The sequence below is a fragment of the Telopea speciosissima genome, chromosome 5, assembly GCF_018873765.1.
Source record: "Telopea speciosissima isolate NSW1024214 ecotype Mountain lineage chromosome 5, Tspe_v1, whole genome shotgun sequence".
NCBI lineage: Eukaryota > Viridiplantae > Streptophyta > Magnoliopsida > Proteales > Proteaceae > Telopea > Telopea speciosissima.
In genome coordinates this window covers 62,050,725-62,061,285 of record NC_057920.1, presented here as the reverse complement: position 1 = coordinate 62,061,285, position 10,561 = coordinate 62,050,725, and the positions used below count along the sequence as shown (strand labels likewise).

Genomic DNA, 10,561 nt, shown 5'->3' with positions numbered 1-10,561 from the left:
TGTAGTAGAGGCAGCAGCGCGAAGTCCCGAGCATACGTAGGAGGGCCTGTAGATCATCCCGGGATAGACCAGTCGTAGTAGGGGTTGTAGTAATCTCGATCCGATGGGCCTTGGTCTTTGTCTTTATCTTTGTCTTGGCGCCCGTTTAGCTTCAAAATCAGCCGGTTTCCCATGAAGTTTCCAGCCTTCTCTTTGGTGTGATAGGGTTTGTGACGGTGCTCACAAACAACGATCCCTGTAGTAGAATCACCAAGAGAAGCAAGTGCCACTAGGTGCGAGAAGGGGTCGGGCAGCGACCTTGAGAGCGATCTATCGAGTAATAGGCAGTGCAACATGGCAGCCCTACGGTTCTCCTCGATGAAACCAATGCATAAGATTGTTCGAGTGTGGGAAAAGGCTTATGGCCCAACACTTGAACACGAATTGGATCATACTCCACATTCAAGCCAGCCAAAAATCATAGACCCCGATCTTGTCCACATGCTTCTTATAGGAAGCAATATCAAGAATCGCTAGACGGGTGGAAGTCGAGAAGTGGTCTAATTGTCGCCACAGATACGTAGAGTAGCATAGTACTTGAAACTAAAAGTTCACCTTGAGTGGTATGGAGGACCTTCGCCTAAGTTCATATACCGGGCAAGTGCCGTAGGTTTCCTTGCAAGCAGCCCAAATCGGGCAATGTGTCTAGAAGAAGAAAGTTATCTTGCAAATCAGTAGTCATTGAACCAATTAAGTAGGACATGAGAACACCATTATTAGCAAGCCACCTGTCCCGAGCGGGGCCTGGGGTAGTAGGTTGAACACTAATGCCATTAATATGGTCAGTGAGACCACGCAAGAATGGCAAAAGAGGCGACTGACCATAAAAGGTAATCGAGCCATCAAGTTTAACAGATTTGGTGTGAAGTCGTGGTAGTCGGTCTTGTGGTGACCATCGGTGAGGTGGCTGATCTGAAGTAGTGAAGAATCGAGAGAGTCACCCATCTTGCCAAGAAAGAAGTCCAATAATGTCTTCAAGTGAAGGTGAACTAACTCCGAAATCGAGACAGCAGCAGTGAAGAGTCCTATATCGATAATGGCGGGGTTTTTGATAAAACCTGAATTCTTGAAAAATCGTGAGGATAATAAGGAGTCCAAAAATCTGTAGAAAAATGGCTTCAATGAGGTCAATTAACCCTCTATCTTTGGAAGAAACAGCCTGCGAAAAATCGGAACACAGGCTGCAACAACTCCAAGATCGATAGGTGTCGGGTTTTGCAAAAAAACCCGTGATAGTAGGATCGATCTCAAGGAGGTCTTCAAATCAGTAGATAAGAACTGAACCAATAAAAAAGAAATCCTGCTTGCAGTTTGTGGTCTTCAAAGGAAGGAGTTAATGCCTTGTAGTTGTTGTAGAAGCAAGCTCCAAAAAAAGATCCAATATCGCAGACGGGCTTGGCGAGTCCTTATCGAGCGAATTATAGTGCATAAAAGAGGTAATGGGGGCAAGCAATCGGATCGTATGATCACCTCATCGATCTGCCCTATATGGGAATGGAGAACAAGGAGAAGAAGGAGAGAACTAGAAGAGAAGAAGATCGAAAGAGAGAGGAGAAGAAAAGCTGAAATTCGAAGGAGGGGTTTTGTCCCTAACTCGAAATCGCTCCGATACCATGTGACAGATTTAAAATTAGGAAAGCTTGGATGATCTATTCATCCCAAGCACTCTTTATTTATAAGAGTAATAAAACGAGAAACATCCGTATGGTAGCAATGTGGGACTAAACCACATAATACAAAACTAATAAAATAACAAAGAAAAGAGGTCCAGAATACCCCCACGGTATTCTGGCCATATATCTAACAATTACCTTTACCCTTACCCCTTTTTGAACCTAGACTATCCCAAATATAGACATGACCCCTAGGCTTCTATTCAACCATTTTAAGTTCCTATGTAAAATTTCACCAGAATCCAACATCTTTTGTAAAAATGATCATTTTACCCATTGTATTTTTCTTGATATCCGAACTATTTCGGTTTGATCCATACATTTTTATTTAATTTCGTATGACTATTTTTAGCATGCACATAAAATTTGATCAAATCCGAAGTCATTTGGTACTTCTGTAAACCAATAATCGTATCATTCAGACCTCCAACTGTACAAAACATCATTTATGTGGATTCTTGATCTTCTGAGCCAGTGTAAATCTAATTAGACCCATAAATCTTCAACCAAGATAATTTAAATATTTTAATAATTAGTTTACTAGGTGCATAATATATATAACCAATAAGTGTATAGCAAATAGTGTGACCTAGGAAGACTAGCCGTTGATTGGGTGTATGTTGGGTGCCCCAGCCTATAACCTGACACTTACACCAGAGATTTGGGGCAGACCAGCCAGTCTTGAAGTTAATTTATCACATCCTTTATGAAGGGGGGACCGTTTTAGGAGTCCTACACCTAAAATTTAGGTAGTGATTCCCGTTTTCCATCTCTACCCCCAAGATGTTCAAATCAGAGGATTTTTTTTTCTATCCCAAGCGTCCACAACCACCCAAATGTGTATCGTCCTCACACTCTAATCAATACATTGGACTAATTGGGCAATATTCACTTATAATTAGCTCAAGAAGAATTTAGCATTCTTTGTAAAGTGAAATTATATTTTAACAATTTTAGTAGGGAAAATATAAAAACAAGATTAGCAAAAGTTTTTCTAGGCTGACTAGTCTAGAGAGGTTATCCAGGTCTCTTAGAATAAAAGCTATCTAATTGATCTTATACCGTAGCTCATATAAATAAAACATAAAATTAGGGAGTAGATGTAGTGTTTGACATGGCCGTGAAAGAAGTATATTCCTACCTCCACTTGGCCAAAAAATGGGTAAGCAATAAGGGTGAAACATGGTCGGGTTGGGTCAGGTTTTTTAAAACTCTTACCCAACCCTGAGTCCTCTTAGCTCAACCCAAGCCCAACGTGGCCTTAGGTTGGGCTGAGATATCTCAGCCCAGGACCAACCTTGTCGGGCTCAACCCAATCCAGTCCATCCCTGATTGGGCCGAACTGGGCCGGGTTGGACCTGATTGACCCTGATTTTGCATGTGATTGGATATTGGTTTGTTTTATACTCAATTGACTATTATGGGGTTAAAAAACTTAGCCTAATCATAAAATTGTAAATATTTTAGTTCAATAGATAATTAGTCTTTTTTTGGCGGACCAATAGATAATTAGATACTAAACACAATTGTAAAATGTAAACAATAAATTGTAAAGTATTACCTAACACAGGACCGGGCCGGGCTGGGCTTAGCCCAAGGCCTCAACCCTGGCCCAGCCCGACCCTGACCCAAGGCCTGAAATTTTAAACCCTAACCCGCTCTCAGGATTGAAAAATCCAGCCCAAGCCCTGTTTGGGCTCAGAGCAGTCTAGTAAGCAAAATTTAGAGGGGGGCTTAGCTGCCCACTTGGCATGGACCCTTCCCCAACATATACACATAAGTAGTTTGAAAACTTCCCTCCTTAGCCCCTTCTAGCCCAAGCCCTGTTTGGGCTCAGAGCGGCCCAGTAAGCAAAATTTAGAGGGGGGGCTTTGCTGCCCACTTGGCAAGGACCCTTCCCCAACATATACACATAAGTAGTTTGAAAACTTCCCTCCTTAGCCCCTTCCAACCTTGCACGGATGATATATCCCTGTACACGCTCTTTGTAGTTCTTAAGCGAAGTTTTCATAAAAAAATCTTCATAATATGAATTATTAGTTACAAATAGGAGCAAACATAAACTGGTAGGAGAGAGAGAGAGTACATATGAGTCAATCAATTGTTCTTAGTTGTTTGATATTATACACCAACACAAGTCTAGAATATGAATCTTAATCATAAAAGAAGCCATTTTTATTTTTCATAAATGATAATTAGATAAATAATCAACGACCATTCTGTGATGATAGCATGACACTATCCCCCAACCTTCCTTGACAACTTGCATTGGTAGTAGAACTATCCCCCGGAGTCTCTTGAGCAGTTGCAATGATTGTAGAACTTATTAATGGTTCTTCCAATAAGTGTTCGGTTTCGTCATATTCATGCAGTGACCATGTGTGTTCATAGAACATTTTCAAAGATTCAAGCTCTATTGCAACTTCTTTCATCGTTGGCCTATCTTCCCCTTTAACATTAAGGTATTTTCTTGCAAGCTCAGCAACTACCAAAAGTTGCTCTCTATTTCTCCCATTTATCATTCGGACATCAAGAATATGAAAAAGTTTCTTCTTTTCCATTGAAGAAACAAAATGCATCGCTAGGCTTTTATGTTCCCCAAATCCTTCAGGTGGAAGTGGTTTTTGCCCAGTTAAGAGCTCCGCAAGAACAACCCCAAAGCTATAAACATCACTTTTATCAGTCAATTGACCTTTATGGAAGCATTCTGGGTCTAAGTACCCTAATGTCCCTTGAATTAGTGTCGTCATTTGAGTTTGATCTAAAGGAACAAATCTTGAAGCCCCAAAATCAGATACTTTGGCCGTGTGATTATCATCTAATAGTATATTGGAAGACTTGACATCCCTATGAAGGATGGGTACCGAGTGAGCAGAATGCTAATATGCTAATGCTCCAGCTGTTTCAGCAGCAATTCTTAAACGGTTTCCCCATGAAATAAAAGCTGCATGATTCCTGTTATGGATATGTTGGAAGAGGGTTCCATTGGAGAAGAACTCGTAAACTAACATTGGAACCTCTGTCTCTAAACAACGTCCCAAGAGCTTTACCACATTTCTATGATTAATTTGAGAAAGGATAATCACCTCATTTATGAACTCTATAATTTGCCCTTTGTCCATTTTTTTGAATTTCTTAACTGCTACTACTTTGCCTCCAGGTGATTTTCCTCTGAAAACCATACCTTGCCCTCCTTCGCCAAGTATTTGATTCTCATGGAAGTTGTTTGTTGCCTTTTCTTGCTCTTCTATGGTAAAAATCTTGGCAATTTCTTCAACACCTTTATGCAAAGCTATTTGTTGCTGCAATAACAGGCCCCCGTTTTGTTGGAAAATTTTTTGTCTGAGTTTGATAAGTCTTCTTCTCTTGATTGTCCAATATGAAAAAAATATACAGACAAGTAGAAATATAGTACTTAGACCGGTACCTGCACAAAAAACCAGAAGGTATATCTTTAATTTTACTTTTTTTTCATCTCATATATAGAATGTTGTTTTTAATCTAAAAACAGTTTCTTAACACTGAGGATTTTGGCTAGATATTTACAAGCCCACATGGATTCTGTTTTTCAATATATATCTCAAATTTGAGATTTTGGTGTCAAATACATTGCATCCGAAGACTTTGATAACAAGACATGAGAGCTGCTTAAACTCAATTTGAGAGGGTGTAGAGTACCCTGCTTGCTCAAAGAACCTTCTCCCTTGATTTATTTTACTACATAATATTATCATGCTTTTTCCAAAAAAAGTAAAAATAAAAATAAGAAAAGGGTCTATCAGTTTATAAAATGTAGCGCATCTCATTTGTCATGTGGAAAAGTACAAGATACCCTATTTGGCTATGTTATGACATATGAAGGTTCAAAATCGGTCCATGGTTATTAAGACCATGGAACTGTGGTACAAAGAGGAGCCATAATCCAAAAAAAGTCAATGCTGACTCATGGCCTATCCTCTGCCAATGCTCAGCTTGCACACAAAACACATGCCAATTTCCTAAATGAAAATAGTTCAAAATATCAGGGAAAGAGAGCAGTTATGTCTCCTATGTCTCCCCCTAATTATTAGCCCCTAAATCAAGGATTTTATTCTTATCTTTTCCTTAAGATAGATCCATCAATTATGGCAATGATGGATTTAAATATTGTAAGAATGAATGAAGAAAGGTAAATGAATACATTAATCTCTCTCAAAGAAGAGCACCCTTGGACGTAGGTGATTGACCACCGAACCAAGTAAAACATTGTGTCTTCCTTCTCTTGTCTCCTTACCTTTCTTCATGTCTTCTCTCAATCTTAATAGGCTGGGCGGAAAAACACCAAAATATAATAACTCTTTAGTTGGCTCTTTTCTCCCCAACCCCACTCCTCACAAAATGGGATAAAAATCTACCTACCCTACCCAACTGAAACTAGATTACTTCACCTATCAAATGGACCACACCCATGAACAAGACCAGATCATGTCTTGTACATGTACCGTCCAAGGCCCTCCAGGGCCACACACATAGAATCGACTCCTCTAGTGGGTCCTATAGTAGATTCCATGTGACTGGTCCTAGAGGGCCTTAGACGGTACTTGTACAGGGACATGATCCACACACAGGTTTTCTACCATATAGACAGTTGATCATTTGGCTGTTAGGATTTAAAATTGGCATGTTGGAAAGGTTTAGGATTCTAGCTCATGGACTGAAGAAATGGAAAAATAAATAATTTTTACCTGGAAAGTGAAAAAACATTCAACCCAAAAAAAAAAGGATTAAGAAAGAAAATTACCTAAAATAATGCCTATCAATGGAGGAGATTTCTCATCACGGGTACAACGGGTTCCATTTACCCAGCCATTGCCAAAGTAGCCTTGTGGACAAGAGCAGTTGTAACTCCCATAGGTGTTGGTGCAAATAACAATCGAGTAGCAAGAATTATTGTATCCCTTCTCACATTCATCAATGTCTTTGTCAATCCAGCACCGATGCACATGCAAGAACAATGAAATTTTTTAGCAATGACAAAGCTAAAATGTATTTTTTTGCTGAAGGTCAACAAATATAATTAATAAAAAAGAAAAATTTACAGCGTTATGGTTTCTTGGGGTCCAGCCCTTGCAGCTATGCTTTCTTGGCTGATCAAGACTGGTTCACCTTCAAATTATCAGATTTCTCGACTAATCGTTTAGCCAATTCGATTATTCCGGTGGTGATGGATTGGGCGATTGGGAATCAAACATGCGAAGAAGCAGTTCTAGATACACAATCGTATGCTTGTGGTCCAAATAGCTATTGCTCTAATTCCACTAATGGCCCTGGCTATCGATGTTACTGCAAAGATGGTTTCGAAGGGAACCCTTATCTCCCACAAGGATGCCAAGGTAAATTTTCTTAGCTTTTGCTGAATTCTGACTTCATGTTCATTATGATTTGTCTCAGTTACCTCCATGGTCAATTAGTAAAATGAATGGACTTACAGGTAGAATAGTAGAAACATTTGATCCAAACCACTTAATAGGATCTCCCCGTCTAGCGGAAAATTACCCATTGTTTTCGTGAGGCTAATCCGGTGGCTGATTTTCTTGCTAAATCAGCCGTCCAGTTTGAAACTTCAGCTCCTATTGATTCTTGGCCATCGCCAGGGAAGACCAAGATTCCGGTGGCATTAGCTTGGCTTTTGTGTTCTGTTATTTATCTTTAGTCTGCTTTTGATCCCATGCTAATGGCAATGCGTAGGGGGGGGGTTCTCATTTGGTAGTTCTTGTTTGGTGTTTCTGGTTTTTTTTTAGTTTTGATTGTACTCTATTTTTTCTCTTTTTAATATACATGATATTTTAACAAAAAAAAAAAAAAAAAAAACAAGGATCACCCCGCCTATTAAAAAATTAGTCCCACAACGGCTACTAACAAGCCTATAGCCCCCTTGTACACTTGGGAGTCCCTCCACCTAACAGTTTGAACTTTTCAGATGAAAACTTTACATGATATCAAAGTGAATTTCATCGTAGCTGTAGTACAAACTGCCACACGTGTGGGGGATTGTTGAGAGATTAGCTCCACATCAGCTACTAGCAAGCCTATACCACCCCTTATACATCTGGGAGTCCCTCCACCTAAACATTGTCTTAAATTATAGCTAATATATTAATGAGAAGTTATTGCATTGTGGGCTCATGGATTTATGAAATTAGTGTTTTCAAAACTATAAGGCATATGAAGTGTGAACTGTTGTCTTTGGTAAAGCTAATTAACAAATTTTTATTGTTCATGTATTGATGCTGGATTGACAAAGATATAAATGAATGTGAGAAAGGACGCAATAATTCTTGCTACCAAAGTGCTATTTGCACCAACACTTATGGGAGTTACAATTGCTCTTGTCCACAAGGCTACCATGGCGATGGCTGGGTAAATAAGACTCGTTGCACCCGCAATAAGAAATCTCTTTCATTGATAAGGATTATTGTAGGTAATTTTCTTCTTTAATCCTTAAGGCTCCATGTTTTTCCATTTTCCTGGTAAAATCTCTCTCTTTTTCCATTTTTTTTGAGAACATGATACCTACATACCCACGATGCAGAAACTTTTCCAATATTTCAATTCTAAATGCTAATAATTGCCAAATCGTGTGAATGAGATAAACAATTTTTGTGAATAAATTCCAAATAGATTTGTTATTTACTTATTTATTTTGGGTAAGTAATCCTTTATTAAAAAATGAAAGGAAAATAGAAAAAGAAGGGGAAGGGGAAGGGGAAGGGGAATGGGAAGGGGAAGGGGGTGGGGGAGGAAGGAAGAATATCCAAAAACAAAATTACACTATAAAGGGGAACACCAATTAGAGGAAGCTTCCACACACACATTCAATTCAGGGTCAATCCGGTCCAACAGGACCGTACCAAACTAGGAAATACTTTGGCAGGGTTGGGCTCGGGTCGAGTGGTTTTTAGGTCCTGGCAGGGTCGGGTTGGGCTTGGGCAGACTTTAAAAGCCTTAGAATTGGGCTGGTTTTAATATGCATGGCCTAGCCCGGCCCGTTAACAGCCCTACCATCTAGAAATCTAGAAATGAAGTCATCCCTTCCATCCTCAGTCTCAAACTCATAAGTCTGGACAGTTAGGCCTAAACCACTCTTTCAACTCTGTCAATGTTACCAAAGGAGTCTCCATTTCATCCCTTCTCAGTTAAAGTTTGTGTTTATGCAGGTATTGGTCTAGGCATTATATTTCTACTGGTCTGCATTTATTTTTCATGTTGGGCAATCAAGAGAAGAAGACTTATCAAACTCAGAGAAAAATACTTCCAACAAAATGGGGGTTTGCTATTGCAACAACAAATAGCTTTACATGAAGGTGTTGAAAAATTGCCAAGATTTTCACTGAAGAAGAGCTAAAAAAGGCTACCAACAACTTCCATGAGAGTCGAATACTTGGAGAAGGAGGGCATGGTACAGTTTTCAAAGGAATATTATTGAGTGGCAAAGAAGTGGCAATTAAGAAATCCAAAATAATGGATCAAGGTCAGATTATAGAGTTTATAAATGAGATAGATATACTTTCCCAAATCAATCATAGAAATGTGGTAAAGATCTTGGGATGTTGTTTAGAGACAGAGGTTCCATTGTTAGTTTATGAGTTCATCTCCCATGGAACCCTCTCTCAACATATCCATAACAGGAATATTGCAGCTTCTATTTCATGGGGAAACCGTCTAAGAATTGCTACTGAAACAGCTCGAGCACTAGCGTATTTGCATTCTGCTCATTCAATACCCATCCTTCATAGGGATGTCAAGTCTTGCAATGTACTACTAGATGATACTTACACAGCGAAAGTCTTTGATTTCGGGGCTTCAAGATTGGTTCCTTTGGATCAAACTCAAATGACGACATTAGTTCAAGGGACCTTAGGGTACTTAGACCCGGAATGCTTTCAAACAGGTCAACTGACTGACAAAAGTGATGTTTATAGCTTTGGTGTTGTTCTTGCAGAGCTCTTGACAGGGCAAAAGGCACTTCTACCTGAAGAATTTGGAGAACATAGAAGCCTAGCAATGTATTTTGTTACTTCAATGAAAGATAACAAACTTCTTCAGTTTCTTGATGCCCGAATGGTAAATGAGAGAAACAGAGAACAAATTTTGGAAGTTGCTGAGCTTGTAAGACGATGCTTAAATGTTAAAGGGGAAGATAGACCACCAATGAAAGAAGTTGCAACAGAGCTTGAATCTTTGAGAATGTTCTTTGAACATACCTCACCAAAACATTATTATGAGGAAACCGAACGCTTCACAGATGAACCATCAACAAGTTCTACCGTCAATGCAACTACTCAAGAAAATTTGGAGGACAATTCTCCTATTAATGCAAGTTGTCAAGGGAGGCTGGGAGATAGTGTTATGCTATCATTACATATCGGTCGTTGATTATTTAGTTGATTATCCTTGCAAAAATAATCAGTTAATTGAATCTTATTGTAGCTGGCATGAATATATATATCTACTCCTTTGTCCCACCACACACATAGAGTCTCTCTCTCTCTCTCTCATTTTTCCAGTTTATGTTTCTTACTATTTGGTAACTGTAAGGGTATTGTTGTAATGTCTCTTCATATATTCTTACATAATCCTATTTATATTAAAGCTCAGGCTGTGAGGGGCAATCTAATAATTAGTCCATCTGACCTAAACTCTAGTTTTCCTATAAATACTAGTTGGAGGCAACAGCCTAGGTATTCCAAACTCGATACTCAGGGTGTATTGCTTTAAGCAACCTTGTGCTTAAACCCTAAACCCTAACAGTAACAACATTAACTGTAGAACTATTTTTTATGGGAGGAATTCCCACATTAGTTATTTTT

The 10,561-nt window shown here is 39.1% G+C and overlaps 2 pseudogenes; one reads left to right on the top strand and one right to left on the bottom strand.

Moving 5' to 3' along the window:
* Nucleotides 1–3,919: 3,919 nt before the first annotated feature.
* LOC122663209 lies at nucleotides 3,920–4,894 on the bottom strand (annotated as a pseudogene).
* Nucleotides 4,895–7,012: 2,118 nt separating this feature from the next.
* Nucleotides 7,013–10,127, top strand: LOC122663208 (annotated as a pseudogene).
* The last annotated feature ends 434 nt before the right edge of the window (nucleotides 10,128–10,561 follow it).